Below are 15,935 nucleotides of genomic sequence, written 5' to 3'. Positions count from 1 at the left end.
AGGCTGACAGATGGCTCATTTGTCAGTCCAGCACAAAACTGAATCAGTCAATTAATTGCTAAGCAAGCAACGAATGTGCAGAACCTCGGGACTTGTCATCACATCAACACCCGAGGCAACAGAGTCGAATTTGGAAAATATTATTGTAATGAGAAACTTTCTATACATTGAATAAAAAAGGACATTCAAGTCTGAGTGAGAACTAAGCTTTTAACGGGAAAAAGAGAAATAAAGATGGGAAGGGGAATGGGTGGAAATAAGTCTTCCACATCTCCCATAAAGACCTTCATGACGGAATTTAAGGGCTGGGGCCTTCTTTCCTTTCGACTTGAATTAACCTTGAGCCTAAAACTGACGACAACTGTAGACGTTGAGATTATACTGGAATCTTTTTATCGTCCTTCGGTCGTGTCTTACGAGGAAGCCATAAAGGAGGTGATGACTTGAAAGCTAATTCGTCCCTTAAGAAGCCATAGCTCGTAAAAGTTCTCCACAAAGTTGGGTTATCACCTAAGTGATGGACCATGAATTAGCACTGATACTTGGGAACAATAAAGACATGAAAATAGGAAGAAAACACTACGCAAAGTGTTCAAGATTGAACTGAAATGAAGTAAAACTTCAAAAGAAGACTTCATATCATATATTTCACTTTTGAAAATAAAGATGTTGTTAGAACACTTTCAGACTACATTCTTGGAGACAATATTATGAATGTGATACTAAATTAGATGTTCAACTACCACGAGTCCCTTTTCGCACTGTCCTTGGTTGCATAGCCAAATTTTCGTAAATTAATCAAACAATGTAGTTCCTTTTTCCTTTCCATTGATTCAGTCGACAGGGTCACCGAAAGTTGCTCCCTCACAGTTTCTGCGACATCCTTCCACATGCAGTATTCCATACCGTTTGGGTAAAAGTTTTTCGTGCTCTCAATTCCATTTTTCTCCTCACTAGATTGGATTCCAGCCAACAAAAACTTTTGCATGGAAGAGAACAGAGAGGACTCCTTTTCCTGGAACAGTTCCGTTTGCTAAAGTATTTTAGATCCTGAACATTTTGTCACAGCGGGAAATAGTTCCCTTTAGCTGAAAGCGTCCAAAGAATTAGACGAGACTAGAAGCGTCGAGACAGTTGATATTTCCTGCGGGCCCAAATTAGGATTATGAAATTATTGTTAGGACGTATTTTCTTCAGGGAAATGCAAGGGAACGGCCGATGGCAAATTGGGACAAATGACAGCCACTAAGAACATACTTAATAGTGTAGACTATTTATTAAGAGTTTACTATTTATTCTCTGTTGACTGTTGTTCATTTAATTAAAAAATGTAATATCTAAAATTATCTTTTTTTTTTTTTTCAAATGGTAATCAAACAAAAGACATTTAAGCTGTAATTAGACCCTCATAAACTGAAGTCTTAACTATTAAATCAGAATCTTCATAAGGAGCGAAGCCAGTTTAACATACCCGAGAGGCAGCTGGCTCTAACAGTCTGCTAATTAATTTCCGAGTTCTGACTGAGTGCTGAAACGACATTTACTGTTAATAAAAAAAAATTATCTTAGGGATAATTAAATGTCATTGTTCGCCGAGCAGCGTCACGTCCGAATAGGCCGTCGCTTTCGTTTTATCGCCATAGTTAATTCACTTTTATTGCTCTCTCTCTCTCTCTCTCTCTCTCTCTCTCTCTCTCTCTCTCTCTCTCTCTCTCTCTCTTTATTTTGGGTACTTGGGTCGTTAGGTTGCTCTGACTTTTTGTCTTGGAAGGAATTCTTCTAAGTGTTGGTTGTCCTCGGGAGTTATTTGAAAAGCGTTCTCCCACACAGTCTTCATGAGTTGCGCCTTGTCTGTGCTGTCTGTTATTTTGTCTCCATTGTCGGTCTGTAAATAGTCACACTGTTTCTTCGTCGATCCCAGAAGCCTTTTGATGCCTCTCTCTTTGAGATATTCTTCTCGTCATATTTAAGGTCTATATATATATATATATATATATATATATATATATATATATATATATATATATATATATATATATATATATATATATATATATATATATATATATATATATATATATATATATATATATATATATATATATATATATATATATAATATATATATATATATATATATATATATATATATATATATATATATATATATATATATATATATATATATATATATATATATATATATATATATATATATATTTTATATATATATATATCTATATATATATATATATATATATATATATTATATATATATATATATAATATATATTCATGATATATTGCCTTTCGTTTTAATAACATATAATATATATATATATCATCCTGTAGTTTTGATATATTTACTCATATATAAATTTCATTTATCATGTATTATATATATGTATATCATCTTAATTCTGATACTAATTTTGAAATAGCGTAGTAAGCGTTAGACCAGATGTGCCATCTGTCAAAGATGAAGGGCGCTTTGTTGTAAATGTCAAGAAACCAGTCAGGTCTGATAACAATTGCTGATCTGTTTTTTTTCGTTTTGACATGCAGATGTAGCCATCTGTCGTCTTGTAGTTTCTGTAAAAGATGAGAAAAAGAGAGGGCGCTTTGTTGTGGTTCGTTAACCGTCAATATAATTCTGCTCTGCTGACTGTCAAGACTTCTAAATGTCCTTCAGTCTCACAACAGGAATAACAATTGCTCTCCAGATTAATTCAAGGAAAGGTAAATAGTCTCAAGATATAATCAAAGCAAAAATGGAAAGCAAGTCATTTCGTACACTTTTATCTTCTCAACTTTTTCAAAGATGTTTTCACTTCAAAAGTTTTGTTTTTAAGGAACACTGCAACTAAACCTCCATCGAAGGAGCTTTTAGGTTCTGAACTTTTGAAAACAAAATTGAAAATTTCTTAGTTTTGAAGTTTGTTCTCAAGGTTTTATTTCTATCTCGGTTTCTGCTTGAACTAAGCGATTTAATGCACGAGTAACTTTCCGTATTTCGTAATTGTTTACTGTTATCATATGCCATAATTTCCTTTATTGATATCATGAAATAGTATCCCTTAATAGTTTAGTTAAACTCTAACCCATGGAATATTCAGCCTATGCTCACTTGCTTCAAAAGTATTATTAATATATATGTATATAATCTGGACGTAGTTTTCTAGGGAGATTTTTGTCACCACCACAAATTTGTCAGATTCAAATTGCACAAGAAGTCACTTCAGAGGAAAAGGTTCAGCAAAGAATGGCAAAATTTCTTGATCTGTCACGAACTTGGCCAGAGAAGAAAGGACACAGATCATCTTAAAAATAACCTCATTAATCTTGCTCTGTATCATATACAGTAGTAGTACATAACTATGTAGATGTGTATGAAAATCAAGTCTGTATATCTCTTGCACAAAAATGATATAGACTTGGTTCATTTTACAAACCACCTACAGTCTGTAACTGTCATTTTGTCGTCAGCCTTTCTAAACGACCGCTTATGGTTGAAAAGTTTCGGTTTGGACCATTGTTTAATCCCTTCCTTTTCTAAACTTAACATGCAGCTCTGTTCTGAAACTTTACAACAGACTATCACCCATGCCTATTAAGGAAAAAATGACTTATTATGATTTACTGGTTGACCTAAGAGCTTCATTAATTGGGACGCTGTGTCTGAGCCGGTAGGACCTTCCAGGTGTTGAAGAGCCTCTTCTTTCTGTTCGGAAAAGGCTCTCCATTAGATAGAAATTACCAACCACTCTCCTACTTCAGTGAAAGAGGGGAAATTTAAGCAATAAATGTCATGTATATTTACCCAAATTTGCACATTCAAGCAAACCGACAAACGCCTCTTTCTTCAGCCCCATTTCGCTTGTAAGTTTTTCGTATGTTTGAATGGCTGCAGGCGGTTGGTTAATCAGGAATTAAATCTCTGTATAAAGCAATGTTGGAGCAGAATGCTTGCCATTACTTTCACTTATTACTCGGTCACAAATAAAAACTGCATTTCGTTCTTTCCTCCGGTCAGGCCATTTCGATGATATTGAGTCTCTGAAGCAACAGAATTGCCTCGTTTGCTGCAGCTGCCTTCAGAAGGAAAAGTGACATTAGTTATTTTTGTAAGTTTCTTTTCCTTCAGTTATCAAAGATTGTTTTATATTGTTTGCAGTTCTGTACCATTACATGTCAAATGTCTGTTTTCCTTGTAGTCTGTAACACTTCTGTTATTTTAAACTGTCTGAAAATTGAGAGTCTAATGAGGAAGGCGTTCAAATTACCCATGGCAAGGGCCACATCCATCTTAGTTGAGCATCTTTGTCTACCTACAAAAGCAGGAAATGATTATACAAGATATAATGTGCTTTGAAAATACATCGTGATTAAGAATAAAGAACTGAAATATGCAAGAGGCTTCTTAGAAAAATATCTCACAGGAAGCTGAAACACACAAAGGAGTAATAAACAGCTATAGATTAGTAGAGCCTAGGTGCAGCAAAGACATTAGAAAATGGATCTTTTGCAATACAAAACTCAGTAAGTTGTCAAAAACCCAAAAATATTTGACAGCCAGTTAGGAAATATATTTCATAAAAATAGATATTATAAAATGATCTGAACAACAAAGGACACCGCATAAACAATTGGTGTCATTAATCATAGGATAGACTACTGAAGCTATTTTGTCATCGAATTTGCAGAAACTGCAACAGATTCTCATCTAAAGAGAAATTTCTTTGAATCTGAGATGTTTCTTTGATTTTATCTTATTTTTGTCAATATTTCTTTTTCCTTAATTTTATTTTTATCACATTTTCTTCAAAGATTTTGGTTCCATGTAAGTTCGTTTACAGGTATTTTCCTGACTGTTGACTTCTCTTTTCAAAGTTTTGTACATGAAAAAATACGAAAGAAAAAATAAAGTTAGTAAATTAGAACAAACATTTCCTGAAAGCAAAAAGAAGAGCAGTGACTATAATCTTTCTTATGATACTAAAGAATGACACTTACAGCCAGGAAAATAAAAGTATTTAGACAAGAGAAGCATCCACAGACACAAGCTAACATCTCGACACCTACTGATTAATCCACCTAAAAGCCATCACAACTGTTCACCTTTCTCCCAGGATTCCCTGACTTTTACGAGTGTCAGTCTGCAAATTCTCGTTCCCTGGAATGATCAAACATGAGCTTAGGTGAGATCACTTCCCTCGGATAACTCTTGTAAGCAAGCAGTCATTCTCTTGGGTTTAACTTAATATTAAAAAGCCACTGTGCAGAAATGGAGCCCCGTGAAACTCTTTACCTTTCGATTGAAACTGATCGTTTCATGAGAAATCATCCTGTATAGGAGCTCTCAGAATCCTTCAGAATACGACCACAAAGAGCCTTCTGGCGTCCTCACCCAGTGACGCGAACACGCTCTGGAATGACACTGTTGATCGATTTATTTCTGGTGGTTCTCGTTATTGTTCCCTTTTCGAAAGGTCATGGGACGGCTGGGAGTATCAAGTTGTGTTTATGTTGATTGTGATTTGTGGCATCTTTTTCTTCTTGTGAGTCATATTTTTTCTCCACGGGTAACGCAAAGTGTATCTGTGCAGGATGCTATTTACCGCGTTGCAAAGCCCCTGTATTTAGAAAGTTCTTAAAACAGAAAAAAAAGAACTCAGGATCCTGGATGTCATTTGAGGACCCCTCATAAGATTTTGGAAAGGAAACAGATATTTCTAGAAAAGTTTTATATAGGTCTGTCTGCTGGAAGAGCAATAAATATTGCTGAAGTAGGTGTTCGCCTTAGTCAGGGTTACCATATTGTACTTCCCCTTAATAAAAGTATACACAAAAACACTTCACCAAATGGGTCATTGCTTGTTCGGTGATGCAAAGAAAAACATTCTTTGTTGTTCAGGAAACCACTTCATGGAATTAAGGACTTCCCAACGCCAAATGTTCACTCGATAGTTTATTCTCTCTCTCTCTCTCTCTCTCTCTCTCTCTCTCTCTCTCTCTCTCTCTCTCTCTCTCTCTCTCAAAGGCTCTAAAAGTTTTATAGGTTCCTATCCGGAGGAAGCTGCCATTTCGGTCATACACTTTGTAGGACGAGACAACACGCACCTCACTGAACCTCAAGCGTTAACCCTGCCTGCCGGCCCCCGATAAAATTTGGTTCTGCTTCTGCATCACCCAAAATATATATATTTTTGGACCTCCCGTTTTTCAATGCCCAATTTCAATACTTTTTTGTTTCCGTCTATAAAGCTAAATCGGTAAATTCGGTCATTCTCAGCACAAGAGAAATGCACCAACCAAAAACGAAAAGCCAGTCAACAAGACCTTAGAAAGTTCTGAATGATGTAAGGGTCTAATGTTTGTATTCCCAACTTCTCTCTGTCCCTCTGTCTGTTTGTCTCTCTTTCCCTGTCCATCTGTCTGTCTTTGTACCAGTCTCATTTTAGAGTTGTATTATATTAATAACGTATGAAACTGCAAAATCCTTTACGGAACGGAAACAGTCATTGTATATATAATATTCAATTAAGAGTTGCAATATGGTGCATTTTAGGGTACCAAACTTTTACATAAATGAAAAATAACAATGGCTGCTGTTTCCCTATTCTGTGTTATATTATTCGATTAATTGGCTATAAAGAATATCCCTCTCTCTCTCTCTCTCTCTCTCTCTCTCTCTCTCTCTCTCTCTCTCTCTCTCTCTCTCTCTCTCTCTCTCTCTGTGCTTGAGTCTGTATTTAAACAGACTGCATGTTATTCCTCCCCTACCATTATTTTTCGAGAGCAGCTCCCATCACAATTGAGGCTTAGCTTTTAAATGGTGAATGTTTATGACCGTATTGAGGTAGAAATCTACTGACAATTAGCATTCAAAAGGTGAAGAAAGATTATGATTCAATTTCGTAAAAATATCTTGAGTTATGACGACTCTTGGAGTGAATTTTCCCGCTGGAAGCGTCTCCTTTTCATTCACTGAATTACTCCATATTCAGATATATCACTAGCAGCATATCTCATCTCTGGTCCATAACGTCATTATTCCCTCATCATCACATTTCCATAAAGAATCCGCTCGTCCGCAGCCGAAAGAAAGTGGCATCCGTGCCCGAGTGTTTCAAAGGCGACGGAATCTGTCCTCCGAGGATCTGTCCTCAGAAGATCTTTCCTCAGAGCAACATTCACAAAGGAAAAGGAAGATAAAGGCACGTTTCTGCACTCAGATCTGTTTAAAGAAAGCCTTCTTCTTTTTCTTCTCGGCTGTTTAAAGAAAGCCTTCTTCTTCTTCTTGTCGGTTGTAAGGGAGAAATGTAAGATCATCTTCGTTATACGACTTCGTAAGCATTCTGTTTCTTTTATTGCTTTGTATTTGGTATATAAATATTTGAGCAAAGATGTAATCAAATAAGAATCATGAAAGATGGCCGAATATCACCGAATCTTTCGACATCAAAGGCAAATCCAGCAAAACTAAATGACGATTTCTTCAGGCCTTAGAGTGCCACTGAATATAATATTTCTCTCTGTCTAAAGGTGCCAATAAGTGTGATTAGCCACGTCATTATCTTAATTAAGGAAGCTGTTGGCTGTCAGTCATATCCAAATAATTTCTATAGTATTGTAACATTTTCTCCCATGAGATGATAATTATATACTGAAATACAAAATTTTGAGATACGAGATTCAATTTGCCTCGCTGCTATAGTTAATCCATCAGACGATCAAAACTGGCGGTTCAGCGTCAATATTCCTCTTCAGTGGATTCCCGAAGAAACCTTAGAACAAGCTGTTCTTCCTTCGCAGACATTCGAACAAACTGGATGTTATTTGTTGTCTTATAAAACTCACTTTCAATTAATATGCAATAAAAATGCAACTTGACTTCATTAGGCTTAATTATCCAGCGTTTCTGAGGAAGATGTGCTTAATTGCATCTCTCATTTTTTAATCATTCTCTTCATCAATAATTCAGAAGATGTTTTGGCTTTTGTGATGGCTAACGTAGCTTCATGAATATGCAGTGATATGAAGGACTAATTAACAGAGATCTCGTGAGAGAGAGAGAGAGAGAGAGAGAGAGAGAGAGAGAGAGAGAGAATTTCATGACGAGTACCAGCATTTCACAAATACGGAATGAAGCAAGATGTCCCTTATAGTAGCTAGCAGAGCTCAGGTTTCAATAATCACAAGTAAATACTGACTTACGAACAGCTCTCCAAGATGCTCGCTCACTCTCCAGCACTCGATGTGTTCCATTCAATCACCACACATTGCCGCTCACACCAGATAATTGAGGTTTGTTGCCGGCTTCAGTAAGGTTAGATTATGAGGCACGATCACTGATTCACACTCAGCCCTCCCCTTTTGTCTAGTAATGGTCTTCTGGAAGATTCTGAAATCTGCTGGAAACTTCATTTCCAGTTTTTTTATGATTAGACTATGCCTTTCGTGGCTCTTATTTATCAATAAAACAACTGTGAAATTATACCTGATGTGTCAAGCATTGTTCAGGACATTCCCTGCAACGAATAAGTTTTCATTCTGTTAGGTTAAAAAGAACAAATTCATTTTTCAATGTTAATAACTTTGGAGCTTTAATAGAAGTCGATTTCTTGGAATCCGTCAAAGTGATCATCCGTGTCTCCCTTGTTTCTCTGGCCCTCCCAAACACATATGGACGTAATCCTCAGTCCTGTGGACCTATCCCAGCTCCCACGTGAAACACAGAAAAGTAAGTCATTATGGAAAAAAATAACCTCAGTATTCTTTTGATGATTAGCATAAACCAAGCTTCAAAATCCATCCGCACAGATCATTAAAGATAAAAAAAACTTGAGACGCCCCCTGTGGAGCTCATTTACTGTCTAGGTCACTGTTTATTACGGCCCTCATCTAAGATTGTAGCTGCATTTTCTCTCCAGCACCTTTCATAGTGTCTGCTTATTTGCCCTTTCCTCTTCCCTACATCTACAGGCCTACCAAAATTCTTTTCAAAATGGAAAACAGAAGAAACTTTTCTTGACGAAGTTGAAAAGGGAAAGATAAACAAACTCCGTCCATTTCATAGCAGTTTCCCTCTTGCTAAACTCGAGATACTTTTAATATTCTTTTTTATTTCCTGGATTCAAACGTGTTGCAAAGGTAGAGAGCGACTGTGGAGGAAAGGTTTTAAGAGAACAGTTATGACACTAATATAGGAATCATATTTTGGTGTTTTCGTGTTATGGACCATGGCTAAGAGAAGAGGAGAGGATAGGAAAAAATCAATTGGTCATAAGGAAAGCTTTTATATGTTGAAATACATTTTAATCCGACGTTAATTTGACCGATATAACCAAAGGGATTCTTAGGACGGAAAACATAAGCTAAGAGCAAATTTACTGCCTGATTAAAACTTATCATCCGCTCGATCGTTCCTTTTCCTACCGAAATAAAATCCACAATAACATATCTCCTTTATAACTCTTCAGTTATTCCAGAAAATGTCGAGGTAATGAAAACGTATTTGCATGAGACTGAAGACAAACGCAGATGCCATGTGATAATGACAATCCACTATGGGTAGATATCGCTGAGACTGGTATCCATGCACCTGGGAGCATCCAACGTTCTCTCTCCCCGAAAACAATCGTCCTTGACTCTGAGGAACGACCAGGAATCAAAGATGAAGATCACTGAGGAAAATCCTCACTCAGGTCTGTAGATGAGGCAAATAAGGCTTCTCAGATAAGGGAACCCCAAATCTCACCATGCTCGAATCAGGTCGAGTTCGGATAAGCTTTTAGAGTGCTGTTACTGGTCTGGCCCATGAGTTTGTTGGAGGACACTGATAACGGGAATTTCCTCCCTGGCTGTTAAATTAAAAAAAAAAAAAACTTATTTTAAAACGATGATGACTTGAGATGGAAATGTTTCTTTCCTAAACTCAAATGCAAACGATTTATCTTCAGGGAATTCATATTCATGTTAAGAGAATTTTCTCGGAAGAATGTTTGGTTAGGAAGAACTATCAGAAGAAATCAGGACTCTACCAATTACAAACAGAAAGCAAGAGTTAACTAAAAAGAAGGCTTTGCTCTACATTAGAATTCTTTTTATAAGAACGTCAGTGTCTCTTGTGTTCGCTCATGAGACAGTGCATCACCAGCCTGCGATCAAGAATATCTCTCAGTATCTTTCTCATGAGTGATGAAATTAAAATTTCGTGCTCCTTGAGAAATGAGAAACTCTTCTTAAATAAATCAATAAAAACAAAGGAACAACCGCGGTCACTTTTCGCGGAAGTGTCGCATCATGATAAACCCACCGTAATCGGAACAGCAAAGGGGAGAGAAGACATCATCACCTTTCTTGTGTTTTATGATTCACATAGGATTCTCCTTCCTCCCAGCGAGATGTCTGAGAGAGAGAGAGAGAGAGAGAGAGAGAGAGAGAGAGAGAGAGAGACTTCCAGCTTCGAGAAAAGGATGATTAATAAAACCGACAGAGAAGTGCCGGAAGGCAGAGAGAGAGAGAGAGCAGCAGAATGTGGGTGAATGGGAGGAGGTGATTAATGAGCAAAGACCTGTTTCAGAGGGAGAAAGAGGAAGAAGAAAAAATGAATTTCGGGCTTAAGTTGGGCGGTCAAGACGATGGTCCGAAGTTAAAAAGGCATACTCAACAAAGATCTCGTTGGAGGGAAGCAACGAACGGCATGTGAGAACTTCCAGGTAGAGAAGAGGTGTAGGACAGTCTCGCTGAAGACCTGAAATTTATTGGCCTTGGGTAACCATCAAAACTGTTACTCTTTCGTCTTGCAAAGGACAAGAGGCTGTATGTCAGCCCTTTTCTTCGTGAAAGATCGTCCCGAGGAGCATCTAACCGGTGGACACATGGTCATTTTTATTACCTGTTCCCTTTTGGGTAAAGAACACCGACGCGAGGCCTTCCAGCTTCACATTTTGCATTTCCAGTATTTTATTTCTATAAGGCTTTTCTACGAGAATATCAGGGAGGGAAATAAGACCACAAACAAACGACCCATTTTTTTTTTTTTTTTGCCTGCCTGTATAGACCTGAGCGTCCAAACATCTTAATGTCTCTGAATAAAAGTGGGAGAATTCCACTCATCAGATATTCATGTATCGTTTTTATATACACATTCGTCTCTAGAGATCTCGAAATATATTTGACAAAACAGGGAAAATAAGGCGTTAGGCAGACAATATAATCTGAAAATAAGCAAAAAATAATGTGCATTTTCAATCAGTGGCTTTGATAATTCTTGTCACGTTAATTCTATAGCACGAAAATTTACCAGCCTGATTTATGCTTGCCAAAACAGTCCACTATCGATGATTATTCGATTCATTCAACGTCCTCATTTAGGTATTTTGGCCACAATAAACCTGACCTGGAGGAACCATTTAGGTCAGGTAGCTGCTCGTATACCCTTCTGGAAGTGAAGTGTTCTGTATAGTAGATGCCGCCATTTCCTTCCCTTCCTTCTGGTTATTAAATGTTTATCTGGCAATATAACACGCTTCCCTGAGTAGTGGCATCACATTTGCGGTGGATTTTCCTTTTGCTTTGTTTCCCCTTCGATAAGATTGAACTGCAAACAATTTGTCTAGTCAATGTTATGTCTTTGTACAGTATAGTGTGCCCCCTGGTTCTTTCCGCTGATGCTATTCAGTCATTACTTCTCTGAGCTCTCTCTCTTTTAACAATTAAAAGCAAAGAATTCGTGAAATTCCAAAAGGAATCCTAAGTGAATACTTTCATTCGGTAGGCCCGTTGTGATGGCTCCCTTGGGTGCGATAAATTAGTGCCTAGCGAGATGTGTGTAAATGGCTGTCGATGCTCCTGTTGTCATTACTACTTCAATAGGTTTTTCATTCTGCTTCAATGGTTTTCAGTGTCATCTTTACCATTATTGGAATTATTACAATGAAAGTTCTTACTTACGCTCAGGAAATGTTTGTTTAGAGGTCCTCATCAGGGCTCTGATCCAGTTCACCACCTCACGATACTTACGTGTTGGCACGAGGCCAGTTGAATGTAAACCAACCAAGCAAAAGCAAATTTCTGTGCAATTGCAGTCCCAATCCAGCCTGCAGCTTTGTAGCAAAGTGAAGGTAACGCAAAGAACCTTTTTAACAAATGAACATAACTCAGCAACTCTACTGTTCAAATGAAAACCCGCTCACATGTCACTCTTCCTCCCTGTGCACCAAAGGAAGCCTTTCTCCAGTGAATAATTCTGCACCGCTTGCAGCTTCCGGTTCCCCCATTTCCATTCTTAGCAAAAGCAATGCCTTCAAGCACTTCACATAAGATGTATTTGGGCTTTGTGGAATTTCAAATCCATTAGCCTAAATTATTCCCGATTCGCCTCTTCCTCCGCTTCAAGAACGCGTTTGCATGACTCGTTTCACACACACACACACACACACACACACACACACACACACACACACACACACATATATATATATATATATATATATATATATATATATATATATATATATATATATATATATATATATATATATATATATATATATATGTATATATATATATATATATATATATGTAAACTTGTATATGTGCATATATATATGTAGGTGTGAGCATATTGTGTGTGTGTGCGTTTGCATGTGTTATGCTTGTAAACATGTATATGTGAATATATATGCCTGTTTTTATGTTCATTTGACTTCCGCCGAAAGCAAAGTGTGTAACTGAGAGTAAATCTAGTGGAAAGATAAAATAAATCACCTCCGGTTCCTTTCAGACAAGAAATTATATATCCATTTATAAGATGGTTACAGAGGTTATTAGTCTACGTGAGGCGGAGGGATTCCATAGTCACATTAATATTCTGATTGACAAGTAGGTGCAAAAGTCATTTGATCATAATTCCACCCGGCGATTTACCAGAGACCATATTTTAAATTAATGTTTATATCTGCGTATGATTATTAATGAGAACAAAGAATTACTTTGACCCTCAGATATTTTGTATTAAAAGATGAAATGAATTACATGGGATTTTATAAATGAAATTGTATATTCATGCACATCTAGAGCTTCGTTAGAATGTTATACCCATTTATTGCTGAAAGTTTTTGATCATTTTGACGGAAATGAATATACTTAAAGAGAATAAATTCGAAAGCACCTACTATCATCTGCTTCTGATCGTTCCCGCTTTTCACGAGAGAGCCTTCAAGGGTCAATCACAGGTCGAAAACATCTGACGACGCCACAGGGACATTACCCTTCTTCACCTGCCGTGATCATGGCCTCAGGTGGACAGACAACCTTCATGAACACTACTTTTTTCGTGTTAGTAGAACTCAAAGCAGTGGAACTAATAAACATTTATCATCCTCATTTTTTAGAGGACTTTTAAGGAAGCTTTTGGTTTCGGTCCTCTGATGTCACGAGTCGTCTCTTCCTCTGGATGCAATATCTGAAAGGAAAACTGAACGCATTTGCATGTTATGAGGTCCCTCAGTTTGAATAAGATAACAGGATAATCTTTTTTTTTTTTTGGTTAATGCAGAGCATTTTTTTCTCACTTTCTAACTCATGTATGTATATATATATATATATATATATATATATATATATATATATATATATATATATATATATATATATATATATATATATATATATATATATATATATATATATATATATATATATATATATATATTTTTTTCCGTGGTTTTAGTTTGAAATATGATTATGTGAGACAGGAAGAAAGGATTTAAGGACATTTAAAGCCTTGTGATTCTGACTTCAAAACAACAAAAACGTAAAAAAAGAGGAAAACAAAGGAGAATTTCATACGAGCATTCTTGTTACTGAAAAAAATTACAAAACACGTGATAAATGATTTAACTCAAGTTTTACTATCCTGAAGGAGATTCCTACTAATTGAATGAAACTGTTCAGACACAGTCCGAAGAAGCTTCCACCTGAAATAGGATCCCTCTGAAATGAGAGATATGCACATTATACGCCAGTAATGAAAATGGACAAAAGAATAATGAATTCAAGGCAACAATGTAGGGTAAAGGAGTAATAAAAGAATTAATACTGCCGATGCAAGAGGCGCACGGACATTACTACAAGGGAGATTTCTGGCTTTCACTTTAATACACGAGACAAAAGCGTGACTGAAATCGGGCTCTTCAGGGCAAATTACCTTAGCATCTTTCCGAGGGCGCGTGATCCGTGGATGACTTGCGATTTCCGGAGCTTTCTTCCACGTGGTGAGATTTTTCCGTAAAGGGGCAAGGCGATTCATTTCCGTGTGGGCTCGAGGAATACAGTCGAAAATAATGGGAAATGGAAAGGGCATCGATGGGGCCAGGTGTTGGGGATCTTCATTCCATATCTTCAGCCCGCGTGTTGTGAAAGGCTTTTGCTTTTATCCCCTATGGGGCAGGGTGCTACACAGATGTTTGACTCATTGCACCTGCTGCCCGCAGGAGGTTTTGGCCTGTAGGAGAGACACCCAAGCCAGATTACTTTTGCCTCGAAGGAAAGATCTTTATCAAAAATGGGAGCGCCTTTAATCTTTTAAACCCTTGTTTTTAAGTCGATAGACAGATGGTTTATCGATCGTTCTGGCATGAAACACAACAGAACAACCAACCTGGGCAATTTGCTAGCAATTCTTGTCTAATCATAATATGGTATATATATATATATATATATATATATATATATATATATATATATATATTATTATATATATATATTTATATATATATATATATATATATATTATATATTATATATATATATATATATATATATATATATATATATATATATATATATATATATATATATATATATATATATATATATATATATATATATATATATATATATATATATATATATATATATATATATATATATATATATATATATATATATATATATATATATATATATATATATATATATATATATATATATATATATATATATATATATATATATATATATATATATATATATATATATATATATATATATATATATATATATATATATATATATATATATATATATAAATTGCATCGAGGGAAGAGAAGGCTCGTGACATCAAAGGACCGAAAACAAAAGAGTCCTTAAAAGTCCTCTAAAAAAAGACCATGATAAATGTTTATCAGTTTCATTGCTTTGAGTTCTACTAATATGAAAAGAATATTGTCCATGAAGGTTGCATGTCCACCTGAGGCCATGATCATCAAGGTAACAATATAATAACCTAATGCAAGATCCAATGAATTACTAAGGTGCTTTTGCACATTAATACACGCATTTTATATCGACACAAATTACACATCTTTGAGATTTCTAAAGAGAGCTATTGTTTAATTCCTAATCGATTCATTTCCCTCAGGGAAAATAATACGTGAGATGAAAAGGAGAACAAGACATTGGCTTTAGACTGGAAAGATTTCTTTCTGACGAGAGGATTCACTGCCTAAGTGACTCGAGGCTCTTAGGGATCCGTTCATCCCGGGTGGGCCATTTTGCCTCCTTCTATACTACTTTATTTTTTTTTTTTTGTGTTATAAATATATTTTCGTCTTCTGTTGGAGTTACTACACCGACATCGGATAGGTTTCACAGCCGGAACAGCAGATTTCCCTTGGACGATGAAAATGACACTCATATTCAGGATCTTCTTTTTGATTTACAGCCCATGATTTCGGATTATTCACAAGGTCATCATTTTCCTCATAATTTCTCACTTCCCTTGTTAGTTCCACTGACGGTGAATCGCATTTCTCACTCTTTTGAAAAAGTAATGACATAAAAATGATCATTTTGGATGCATCCCTGTGGAAAGAATGTTTCTTTTTTCAGAAGGTCGAAGATTTAACCGATTGTCATCCCTTCTC

This window comes from Macrobrachium rosenbergii, chromosome 26 (assembly GCF_040412425.1).
Source record: "Macrobrachium rosenbergii isolate ZJJX-2024 chromosome 26, ASM4041242v1, whole genome shotgun sequence".
In the NCBI taxonomy this organism is placed as follows: Eukaryota; Metazoa; Arthropoda; class Malacostraca; order Decapoda; family Palaemonidae; genus Macrobrachium; species Macrobrachium rosenbergii.
Note: the sequence above shows the minus strand (reverse complement) of the source record.